Source organism: Trachypithecus francoisi, unplaced genomic scaffold (genome assembly GCF_009764315.1).
Source record: "Trachypithecus francoisi isolate TF-2019V2 unplaced genomic scaffold, Tfra_2.0 Lachesis_group1, whole genome shotgun sequence".
Classification (NCBI taxonomy): Eukaryota; Metazoa; Chordata; class Mammalia; order Primates; family Cercopithecidae; genus Trachypithecus; species Trachypithecus francoisi.
The window spans coordinates 172,236,938-172,247,847 of record NW_022681454.1 but is presented as its reverse complement, the minus strand read 5'-3'; the positions used below and the strand labels follow the sequence as shown (position 1 = coordinate 172,247,847).

The window sequence follows — 10,910 nt, the reverse complement described above, 5'->3', positions numbered from 1 at the left end:
TTGTTATGGTTGGAATGCCCCCTCCAAAACTCATATTGAAATTTTGTCTCCAATGTGGAGGTGTTGATAGGTGCAGCTGGTAAAAGGCTACTGGATTGTGAGGACACAGTCACTCATGGATCAATGAAGTAATGCGTTTCCATGGGAGGTGAACTGGTGGTTTTATGAGAAGAGAGACCTGAGCTAGCACAGGTTATCCTCAGCCCCCTCTATGTGATGCCCTCGGCTGCCTGGAGATGCCCCAGAGAGACCCTGCCATGAAGAAGCCTTCACCAGATGCACTCTCTTGACCCTGGGCTTCACAGACTCCATAACTATAAGAAATACATTATTCTTCTTTATAAATTACCCAGTTTCAGGTGTTCTGTTCCAAGCCATAGATAATGGCTAATTTTGCTCATTATTGCAGTTCAAGTTTCCTTCTTCCTTTGTAATTTCTTCATGTTGATTTTGAAGTAAAAGAAGAGTAGCTCATGATGGCTTATCCTTTTAAAGAAGTAGAAGCCGCTTCTTAACATTTTTCTTCTTGACTAATGGTTGTGGGTTGTGACTGGCTGGGGCTAGCATTGTGGACAGTAAAAGAATTTACCAAAACGGAAGTGAGTTAAAGAAAGCAAGTGTATTAGAAAAAAAGTAAGATGATGTACTGCAAGAGTGCAATGGGTCATACAGCAGAGAGGGGGCTGTCTGCAAGGAGGCAGGGGCTGGAGGGAAGTTTTATAGGGTCGTGCTGGCGGTGCTACATGCAGATAGGGTTATGCTGCTAGGGTTACTTGGCAGAGTGAGGTATTTGAGAACAGGATGTTGTGCACAACTTGTTTGTACTTAGCCATCTAGCAGAACAATTATTCTCCTCCACCCTGGGGCCTCCTCCTCATTCTTGCTACCTTGTCTTATCAAGACTCCACATTTCTCCTCATCCAACAACAGAACAAAAATGATGAATCTTTGGCACTGGGGCAAAGTTCTCATCTCCAACGGCTTCCTTCTGGCCTGAAGCATAGAGTTGACCCTACCTATGGTTGTTGGTCTGTCAGGAGACCCTGTGGGTCATCGTCCTGAATTGTGGAACTTAGGATTTTGGATCTTGCTGGAGGAAAGGACTCAAGGCTGGGTGGGTGGGGGATGTTAAGGTGAGACTGGTATCCAGCTGAATTCAGGGGAAATTCATAAAGGTAGCAGGCATCATTGAGGAGAGACTAATAATCTATTCACAGCATCATTTGAAGGTTAAACTGCTGAATTCTAGAAGAGACAAATTTGACAAGTAAGTTGAAGATGCACTGGCCAAAATGGGATCATGGGTGGCCCGTGACCTAGTACATGAAGGGGAGAAGGGCCTCTGATAAAAACAAGGCCCTGGAAAGTGACATCCAAGGTTTATCTCTGATGCTCCCCATGACTCTGTCTCTAGAGTTATCTGCTCATGCTATATTATCCCTGATGTACTGTATCCAAATAGATGAAATCAAATACCACCAAATACACTAATGACTTTCTCACTTTGATCTTCAGTTCAGACCTCTCGAGTTTAAAAAAAAATCAGTCTGCATAGAAGTTTTATTTAAAAATAACATATTTACGTTAAGATCAGTAGATCATTGCAGTTCTTTCCAGCAATAAAGGTGCTCCTCTTCATATGTTTCCATACTCATGAATGGCCGCTTTGATGAACGATTAGCCCACGCCACAAACATCTCTGACTAGTGCCTCTCTTATCTTTCATACAAATCAATTGCTTCACTATCTTATCTATTCAATCGCTAAAATGTTCCTCATCATTGTCCCATTTTCTGTACCTCTATTGTTACAGCCATGTTGAAGTCACCATAAATCCTTTATATAAAATAGTTGCAAAACAATGGATTCACATAAGATGAATGCTGTGTATTAAAGTTAAACTCATTATGTGGAAAAAGAAGGAGAAATTGTGAAAGGGAGGAAAAGAGAAAGGAAAGCGTGACATATTACATTTATCTCTCCATTTCACTTGGTAGGTTGATACCCTTCTCTCAGCATAAGACCAGGACTTGATTTTTTGTTTTTGGTTTCCAGAGTTAGATCCCAAATGTCTCTCACTATGTAAGTATTTTGTTATTGAACATCTTCCTGAACTATGAAAAAATGTATTCTATATACAGTATGGACCTTGATAGTAAGCTAGTTACTGCAACTACTGCGAAGCAGATAAACAAGCAAACAGGTAAGATCTTTCTCTACCAACACAAGAAGACAACTTGTCTATTGTTAACTAATTCTTCAACCAATGTTTATTAGGCATGAGGTGTGTGCCAGGCATCACCATCATAGGCCCTAGGAATGAAGTAGTGAATAACAAAGGTAAAATCCTAACTAGCAGAAGCTTTAATTTTGTAGTTATGGAGAGATGTTATTTTGGCTTCTAAAATCTCATATTTCTAAATAATTTTCATGGGAAATATTGACTATAGGTTTTTTATACCTGAGGTTATAAATTTAGACTCAAATTCTTGTGTGGAAATGACTCCAATGTAACCTACCAGCTTAGGATCCCTGCTGCCGCAGCCTCTAATTGGCTCCACTCCCTCAATCTAATTAATGCTTCCCATAAATGCAAAAGCGCTATTTTTAACAAATCTTATATTGCCTTCCTCATTTTCCCTGGGACTCTTCATTTATTCTGAAAACGAAGTCCAGACATATTACTGCTTGCAGGCTTGCTTAAGTTTCCATCGTATTTTTTGACCATCTACCCCTTTTATACTTGAAGCTCTAGATACACCCATGTGCTCAGGACCCCCCAACCTCACCTTCATCTTTCAGTGTTAGGCAGGATTCACATTCATCTCCTCAGCTGAGCACTTTGCACTGTGAGTCTTCCTGCCAGAATACTACTATCCCGGACGGGCGTGGTGGCTCATGCCCATAATCCCAGCACTTTGGCAGGCTGAGGCAGGTGGATCAATTGAGGTCAGGAGTTCAAGACCAGACTGGCCAACATGGTGAAACCCCGTCTCTGCTAAACATACAAAAATTAGCCAAGCATGGTGGTGCACGCCTGTAATCCCAGCTACTCAGAAGACTGAAGCAGAGAAACACTTGAACCTGGGAGGCAGAGGTTATAGCTAGCCGAGATCATGCCACACTGCACTCCAGCCTGCAGTCTGGGTGACAACAGCGAGACTCCGTCTCCCCATGCCTACCAAGAAAACCACAGTACTGTCTGGCTTTCCATTCAAATATTTCATTCTTTTATGCTCCCTACCTGTAACCCCACTCCTCCAGGAAGATGTAGGGCCTCTTCCTTCTCTTGTGCTCTCAGAAAATTTGGTACACTTCTCCAGTGTAATCTGTAGGTTTTTTTAATGATAGTTTTAGGTGTGTTTTTATGTTTTCTAGGCTATTTGATTTTGATGACAAATAACCTATCTTTTCACATACTTGCATTTCTATCATGAGATTAGTTCCTAGAAGATCGTATGTTATTTATATATATTATAAAATATATATGCATCTCATAAATGATTAAACATTGGAATCTAATACATATATTGATACATCCATAGATATTAATATTGAAGAAAAAACACTGTCTCTTTTTTAGTAAGTTAAAGAACGCAAAATTTGTACCTAACCTATGCTCGATATCTGGTAGTTTCACGTGAATCCATGTGAAGAGATCACCAAACAGGCTTTGTGTGAGCAATAAAGCTTTTTAATCACCTGGGTGCTGGTGGGCTGAGTCCGAAAACAGAGTCAGTGAAGGGAGATACGGTAGGGCCGTTTTATAAGATTTGGGTAAGTAGCGGAAAATTACAGTCAAAGGGGGTTGTTTTCTGACTGGCAGGGGTGGGGGTCACAAGGTGCTCAGTTGGGGAGCTTTGGAGCCAGGATAAGCCAGGAGAAGGAATTTCACAAGGTAATGTCATCAGTTAAGTCAGGGACCAGCCATTTTCACTTCTTTTGTGGTGGAATGTCATCAGTTAAGGCAGGAACTGGCCATTTTCACTTCTTCTGTGATTCTTCACTTGCTTTGGGCCATCTGGAGGTATAGGTGCAGGTCACAGGAGATACCATGGCTTAGCTTGGGCTCAGAGACCTGACACGTAGAGCAACTCATAAAAAGATACAAAAGTATTTTATTTTTTAAACTGTAAAGAGAGATAAGAAACAGGATATAAATAAAGAGAAAAATACAGAAGATTAAGAAAGGAAGAAAGGGCAAAATATATGTTTAGTCCTGGACTTCTTTCCTGTCATACAACTCCTAAAATTCTTCTCTGAATTGCTGTCTTTTTGTATGCTGATGTTGTTGATAGCTTCAGGATGGGGCTAGTCACTGGAAAGACAAAGGCTTGCAGCCCCACCTGCTAAACTTCTGGAGAGGATAGAGGGGCTGAAGGTAAGTTGATCACCAATGGCCAAAGGTTTAACCACTCATGCTACATAATGAGGTCTCCATAAAAACACCAGTGGCCTGGATTTGGAGACCTTCTGAGTAGCTGTACTTGTCAATTCCTTGGTTATCATCTCTTATAAAAACCATAATATCATTGAAACATCTTCACATTTTAGTTCAAATAAAGTTGGCATACAGATAAGTCGTTTCTTACTCATTAGAAATAAAACTTCTAATTTTCTAATGCTCATAACCTGAGAGTGGGAGATCAGAAGACAACTTAACATAAATTTATTATATAAAATCTAATACACTCAATTAAGAGTATATATGAAGCCAAATTTAATAACTAGATTGACCATGTCCAAGCAGGCTGCATTTGAGTACCAAAGTATCAGTTATTATCTTTGTGAAAACAAACACAAAACAATAAAAATTTTAAAACTTTTGTGAAAATGCATTTTTTACATTTGTAGTTTATTTTCACAGAGTTTATTTCAAATCTTCATTTGCTTCAAACAAGTTTATCAAAGACAGGAAAGCTTTTCTGAAATAATGCTTTGATAAACTTTTTCTGTTAATACAGAAGTCTAATAATTTAAATTTTTCTAAGATTCTAAATTTTAACACGTATACATTAGCTTAAATGGAAATGTGAAAGTAAACACTTACTTATAATTGGCTATCTGCACTTCTTTTGTAAGAAACATTAGGGAAATATATTTTGTGTTATTGTAGTTGTTTAGTAGCAGCATGAGGTCAGCACACTTACAGTTGGTAATTAGATACAAGGTTCCAAACCGTATTACCTGAATATCATGTTTTCCACTTTTAATTAAATCATACTTGCAGACACGGCAGGTATAGCTACTCAAATTAAGTTAAATTGTTCTCTATATGCAATTTTTTTATTATCTTGGCCATAATCTTTCATAATAAAAATATCTTGATCAGCAATAGTCTATTTATATGTATCTAGATCTTTAGCTCTGGGTATGGACCTCAAGCATATTTTTAGCAAAATCCGAGGTAAAACTCAAGAACCAGTGTGATCACATATCAATTTACTTTCAATGGAAATATTCTGACACTTTCTATCTAATGTAGAGAAAGAACACTAGCTATTTCAGTTCCTACAGAACTGGAGAGGTAAATTGGTATACATTGGTATTCTTTTACTTAGCAGAGCAAGAAACAGAAGCTTAGACATTTCTATTGCTTACATAACAAGTTGAAATTGCATACAGTAGTTGTAATTGTCAGGCCTCTGAGCCCAAGCCAAGCCATCACATCCCCGTGACCTGCACGTATACTCCCAGATGGCCTGAAGAAACTGAAGTATCACAAAAGAAGTGAAAATGCCCTGCCCCTGCCTTAACTGATGACAACGGAAAGAAGTGCAAATGCCCTGCCCCTGCCTTAAATGATGACAACGGAAAGAAGTGAAAATGGCAGATCCTTGCCTTTAGTGATGACATTACCTTGTGAAATTCCTTTTCCTGGCTCATCCTGGCTCAAAAGGGGCCCCCACTGAGTACCCTGTGACCCCCACTCCTGCCTACCAGAGAACAACTCCCCTTTGACTGTAATTTTCCTTTATCTTCCCAAATCCTGTGAAACGGCCCCACCCCTATCTCCCTTCCCTGACTTTCTTCGGACTCAGCCCGCCTGCACCCAGGTGATTAAAAAGCTTTATTGCTCACACAAAGCCTGTTTGGTGGTCTCTTCACACGGACGCGTATGATAGTAATTAATCCTTAATGGAAAAGTACAATGTTAGGAAAGCCCAGATCACTAGAAAGGATTGGTTTAGTTTAATGAACATGAAACTTTAATAAAATAGTTTACTTAATTGTTCTTATTAGCCTGTTTCCTCATCACTGAAATAAGGAAAAGAGTGTCTGTTGACTTCCTGGAGCTGATATCACGTGACTCGGAGTGCCTTATAGCCATGCACCTCTGTTTTCTTCTTTCTCCCCTGTCCCTCGCTCTCCTCTCCGTGTGTATGATCTTTGTTATGTGTGTATGTGTGTACATGTATACTAACATTTTGTAAATTAATTGCAGTAGGAGTAAAACAGTAGTGATATGGTTTGGCTTTGGGTCCCCACTCAAATCTCATCTTGAATTGTAATCCCCAGAATCCCCACATGTCAAGGGAGAGGCAAGGTGGACATAACTGAATCATGGGGGTGAGTCTCCCCATGCTGTTCCCATGGTAGTGAGTGAGTTCTCACTAGAGCTGATGGTTTTATAAGGGACTCTTTCGCCTTTGCTTGGCACTCATTCTCCTGCCGCCTGGTGAGGAGGTGCCTCGGCCATGATTGGGCAGAATCAATAATACAAATCGTGACCAAACTTTTTCTAGGAGTAAAGAAATAAAAGTGTTTGCAAATCAGTTTATTTAAGAAAGTAATCTATATTTTCTTTAACAAAATGTAATATTTAACAAATTCTATTATTCAATTTCTTCTTATTCACTCCTATTTGTCTTAAATCTCAGAAAATGAATTATTTGGAATGCACAGCGGGGTTTAATTTTACTCCTGGGCCTTTGACACATCTAAACTTTTGGCAAAAGTTTATTTTGGGTTTATATCATTGACATTTTAAGTTTATTAATTGCCAAATGGGTTTTGTCATACTACATTCCTTCATATGTTTTTTCTTCAAACAAGAAGTTTTACAATTAAGACAAAGAATATCACTATGACAAAAAATATTTCTCAGCCAATTTGGAAACTGTGTTTTCTTTCTTGTCATTGTTCTCTTTCAGTAGGAGACATAAGAGGCATCATATATGAAGAAGAGCCTGTTTTCCTCTCCACTTTACTATTTTCTTTTCTTTTTTTGTTTCTAGATTGAGAAAATTAGCATGTGAAAATATGTGTCAAAATTGTAAATTGTTGATTTTCTCACATTTGTCAGATCTGGCCAAGAGAATACCAGCTTACACAATTATTATCAGGTGGTGGGAAGCACAGAGTACCCTCATTGAATCTAGTGTATAAAATGAAATTACACACTTCAGTTACAGAAGTTAAGTATTGGATTACACAGGGAAGCTGAAAGGTACAATTTTGCCATTAACCTTAAAGCTTTTAATTCTCAGTCTTAAAGACTTTCGTTGGCAGGGTGAAGTGGCTCACGTCTGAAATCCCAGCACTTTGAGAGCCCGAGGCGAGTGGATCACCTAAGGTCAGGAGTTCAAGATTGGTCTGACCAATGTGGTGAAACTCCATCTCTACTAAAAACAAGAAAATTAGCTGAGTGTGGCGGTGGGTGCCTGTATTCCCAGCTTCTCGGGAGGTTGAGGCAGGAGAAGCGCTTGAACCCGGAAGGCGGAGGTTGCAGTGAGCCGAGATCGAGCCACTGCACTCCAGCCTGGGTGAGAGAGCGAGACTCCATCTCAATAAATAAATAAATAAATAAATAAATAAATAAATAAATAAAATTTAAAAAGACTTTTGTCTTTTCTGGTCTTTATTCTTCTCATTTAAACCTTTGTCTATTCTTTTCAATAAACAGGTAGTGAATCATGTAGGTTTGAAATTCAGACCCACATGATTCATTACCTGTATGGAATAGAAATCAAAGAAGTTGAATACATCTACTCTGCTTTGTTTTTTCATTGTACGTTTAATTAAAAGGGCTCGTTGAGTTGGAAGGGGCAAGGGAAGGGGGCATTTTTTTTTTAACTTTATTAAACCAAAACTTTATAAATCTTTTTCATTCATTGCTTCCTTTTCCCTAACTCCCACATGGCCTGCATGATTTCAAAAGTAGTGACTATTCCTCTGTCTCTCCTGTTTTCCTTTTCATCCTGCAACAAAAAGACCACTAAAGAAGAAAAGTCATCTCAGAGCTTTCTTCTTAGTAAAAGATGAACATGAAACACATCTTTGGGAAAAGACAGACTACTTGATAGCCTCAGAAATAAGATAAAGAGAAGATGGATAAATCTGTCTGTTAATTTTTCTAATTGTTTTTAACATTGCCCTAATGGAATAGTACCATGATTTTTTTTTTTTTTTGGCATCACTATATTATTTATTTAGTTAGTTATTTACATAATTTTTATTGAGACAGAGTCTCACTCTTTCACCAAGGCTGGAGTGTAGTGGCTCGATCGTGGCTCACTGCAAACTCTGCTGCCTGGGTTCAAGTGATTCTCGTGCCTCAGCCTCCTGAGTAACTGGGATTGCAGTCACACGCCACTATGCCTGGCTAATTGTTTTATTTTTTTGTGTGTATTTTTAGTAGAGGCAGGGTTTTGCCATGCTGACCAGGCTGGACTCTAGTTTTATTTGTACTTGACAGGCAGTTGAACATTTTTCAGGCTTTGTATCCACCTCAGGTGATCCACCAGCCTTGGCCTCCCAAAGTGCTGGGATTACAGGTGTGAGCCACCGTACCCAGCCTTTTTTTGTTCATTTATATGTATCTATACCTATGTCTATTGTTCTGGTTATAGCTAGCAAGTGTCTACACCTTTATCTTCTATTTCTCATCTATTCATTTTGGAGAGAGTTCTTGAAGCACTGTAAACTAAGCTGACATACTCAATAGACTATCTGGATGAACGTCTAAAATTATTTTTTTTTAAAGGTACAGGAAAGTTACTGAAACAACAAGGATATGCTGGGCTGAGATCAGAAGAAAAAAGAAATTCAGGTAAGTAAGCTCATTGTTTTGTCCAAATTCTCTACTTTCCTTATTGCAAAAATTAACCAAAGTTTTGGCTGGGAGCCTAAAAAACTGAACAGAGCTAGCTTCCTCCCGTCCCCCTTAATCCTAGTGCACTACTCTCCAAGGCCTGAAAAACATGCTCCCCAGTGCCTCAGCCACTGCCCCAGAATCCAGAAACCATTCTGAGCAAAACAGCAGGTCCCCAAAGTAGGCATTGTCCTTCTTTAACTTAGTAATTTCTGACTGTTTTGCTAGCTCTTTAATGCAGATGCAGATGACCTTTGTATTTGTCCAGAATTTCTGCTTTTTTTTTTTTTTTTTTTTTGAGACAGGTTCTTGCTGTCACCCAGGCTGTAGTGTAGTGCTGTGATCATAGTTCACTGTAACCTAAAAATCCTGGGCTCAAGGGATCTTACAACCTCATCTTGATTAGCTAGGACCTCAGGCACCATGTCTGACTAATTTTTTAAATTTTTTCTATAGATGGGATCTCAATATATTTCTCTAGCTGGTCTTCAACTGCCAGGCTCAAGCAATCCTCCCACCTTGGCCTCCATTGATCCTCTCACATTGGCATCCCAAAGCGATGGGATTACAGGCCTGAGCCACCACGCTTTGCCTACTGCTTGTTTTTAATAAGGGTTTAAGTCTGGGTTATTTAGTTCAGCTAATAGAGGTTTCAGAAATGGACTTTTCTCTCTCGACTTATTTGCTGAAGTAACTTTTCCAGGATTCACACCGTTAGTGCCTTCCTCATGCTTATTGTGGGTGGTGTTATTAAGAGAATCTCGGGGAGCTGCGGCTTCAGGTGCAGACATGGCCAGGTCCAAGAACCACACCACATACAACCAGTCCCGAAAATGGCACAGAAATGGTATCAAGAAACCCCGATCACAAAGATACGAATCTCTGAAGGGGGTGAACCCCAAGTTCCTGAGGAACATGCACTTTGCACAACAAGCACAACAAGAAGGGCCTAAAGCAGATGCAGGCCAACAACGCCAAGGCCATGAGTGCACGTGCCGAGGCTATCGAGGCCCTCGTAAAGCCCAAGGAGGTTAAGCCCAAGATCCCAAAGGGTGTCAGTCGCAAGCTTGATGGACTTGCCTACGTTGCCCACCCCAAGCTTGGGAAGTGTGCTCATGCTTGCATTGCCAAGGGGCTCCCACTGTGCCAGCCAAAGGCCAAGGCCAAGAATCAAACCAAGGCCCAGGCTACAGCTCCAGCTTCAATTCCAGCTCAGGCTCCCAAAGGTGCCCAGGCCCCTACAAAGGCTACAGAGTAGATATCTCTGTCTGCCAACATGAGTACACAAGGACTGGTGTGACTCCTCACCCCCACCTCCGGGCTGCCATCTGCATGGAGCTGGGGTCCTCCTTGCTATTTGTACAAATAAACCTGAGGCAGGAAAAAAAAAAAAAAGAACCTAAATTCGCAAACCTGATAGGGTGAATTAGGGTGAATTACCCTTGACTCCTTCCATAGGTAAAAGGTCACTTTGTAGTTCAAAAAAAAGAATACAGATTACATGTTCCTGTCTGGCACTGTTCAGATTAGGAAAATTCTCTTTAAAATGGAAGAAAATAAATTTGTTTCCAAATTCATATGCTTTTAAACTGCACTCATGCTTTTCACCAAAAAGCAAAGGCTAATAACTAATTAATAGTTTATAATAAATTTGAATTTTTAAAAGAAAAAAGTGCACAAAATTATTTTAGAGAATGAGAAAAAATTTTCCTATTTAGAAATGTATCATTTTTATTTAAAAGGAAATCAAAAATGGTTTAAAGCAGGTACATTTGTAGCATTCATCTAACCACAGAACAAAATTAAAATGTCACGA

The 10,910-nt window shown here is 39.6% G+C and overlaps 1 pseudogene; it reads left to right on the top strand.

Moving 5' to 3' along the window:
- The first annotated feature begins 9,861 nt into the window (after positions 1-9,861).
- Positions 9,862-10,430, top strand: LOC117084859 (annotated as a pseudogene).
- Positions 10,431-10,910: the final 480 nt, after the last annotated feature.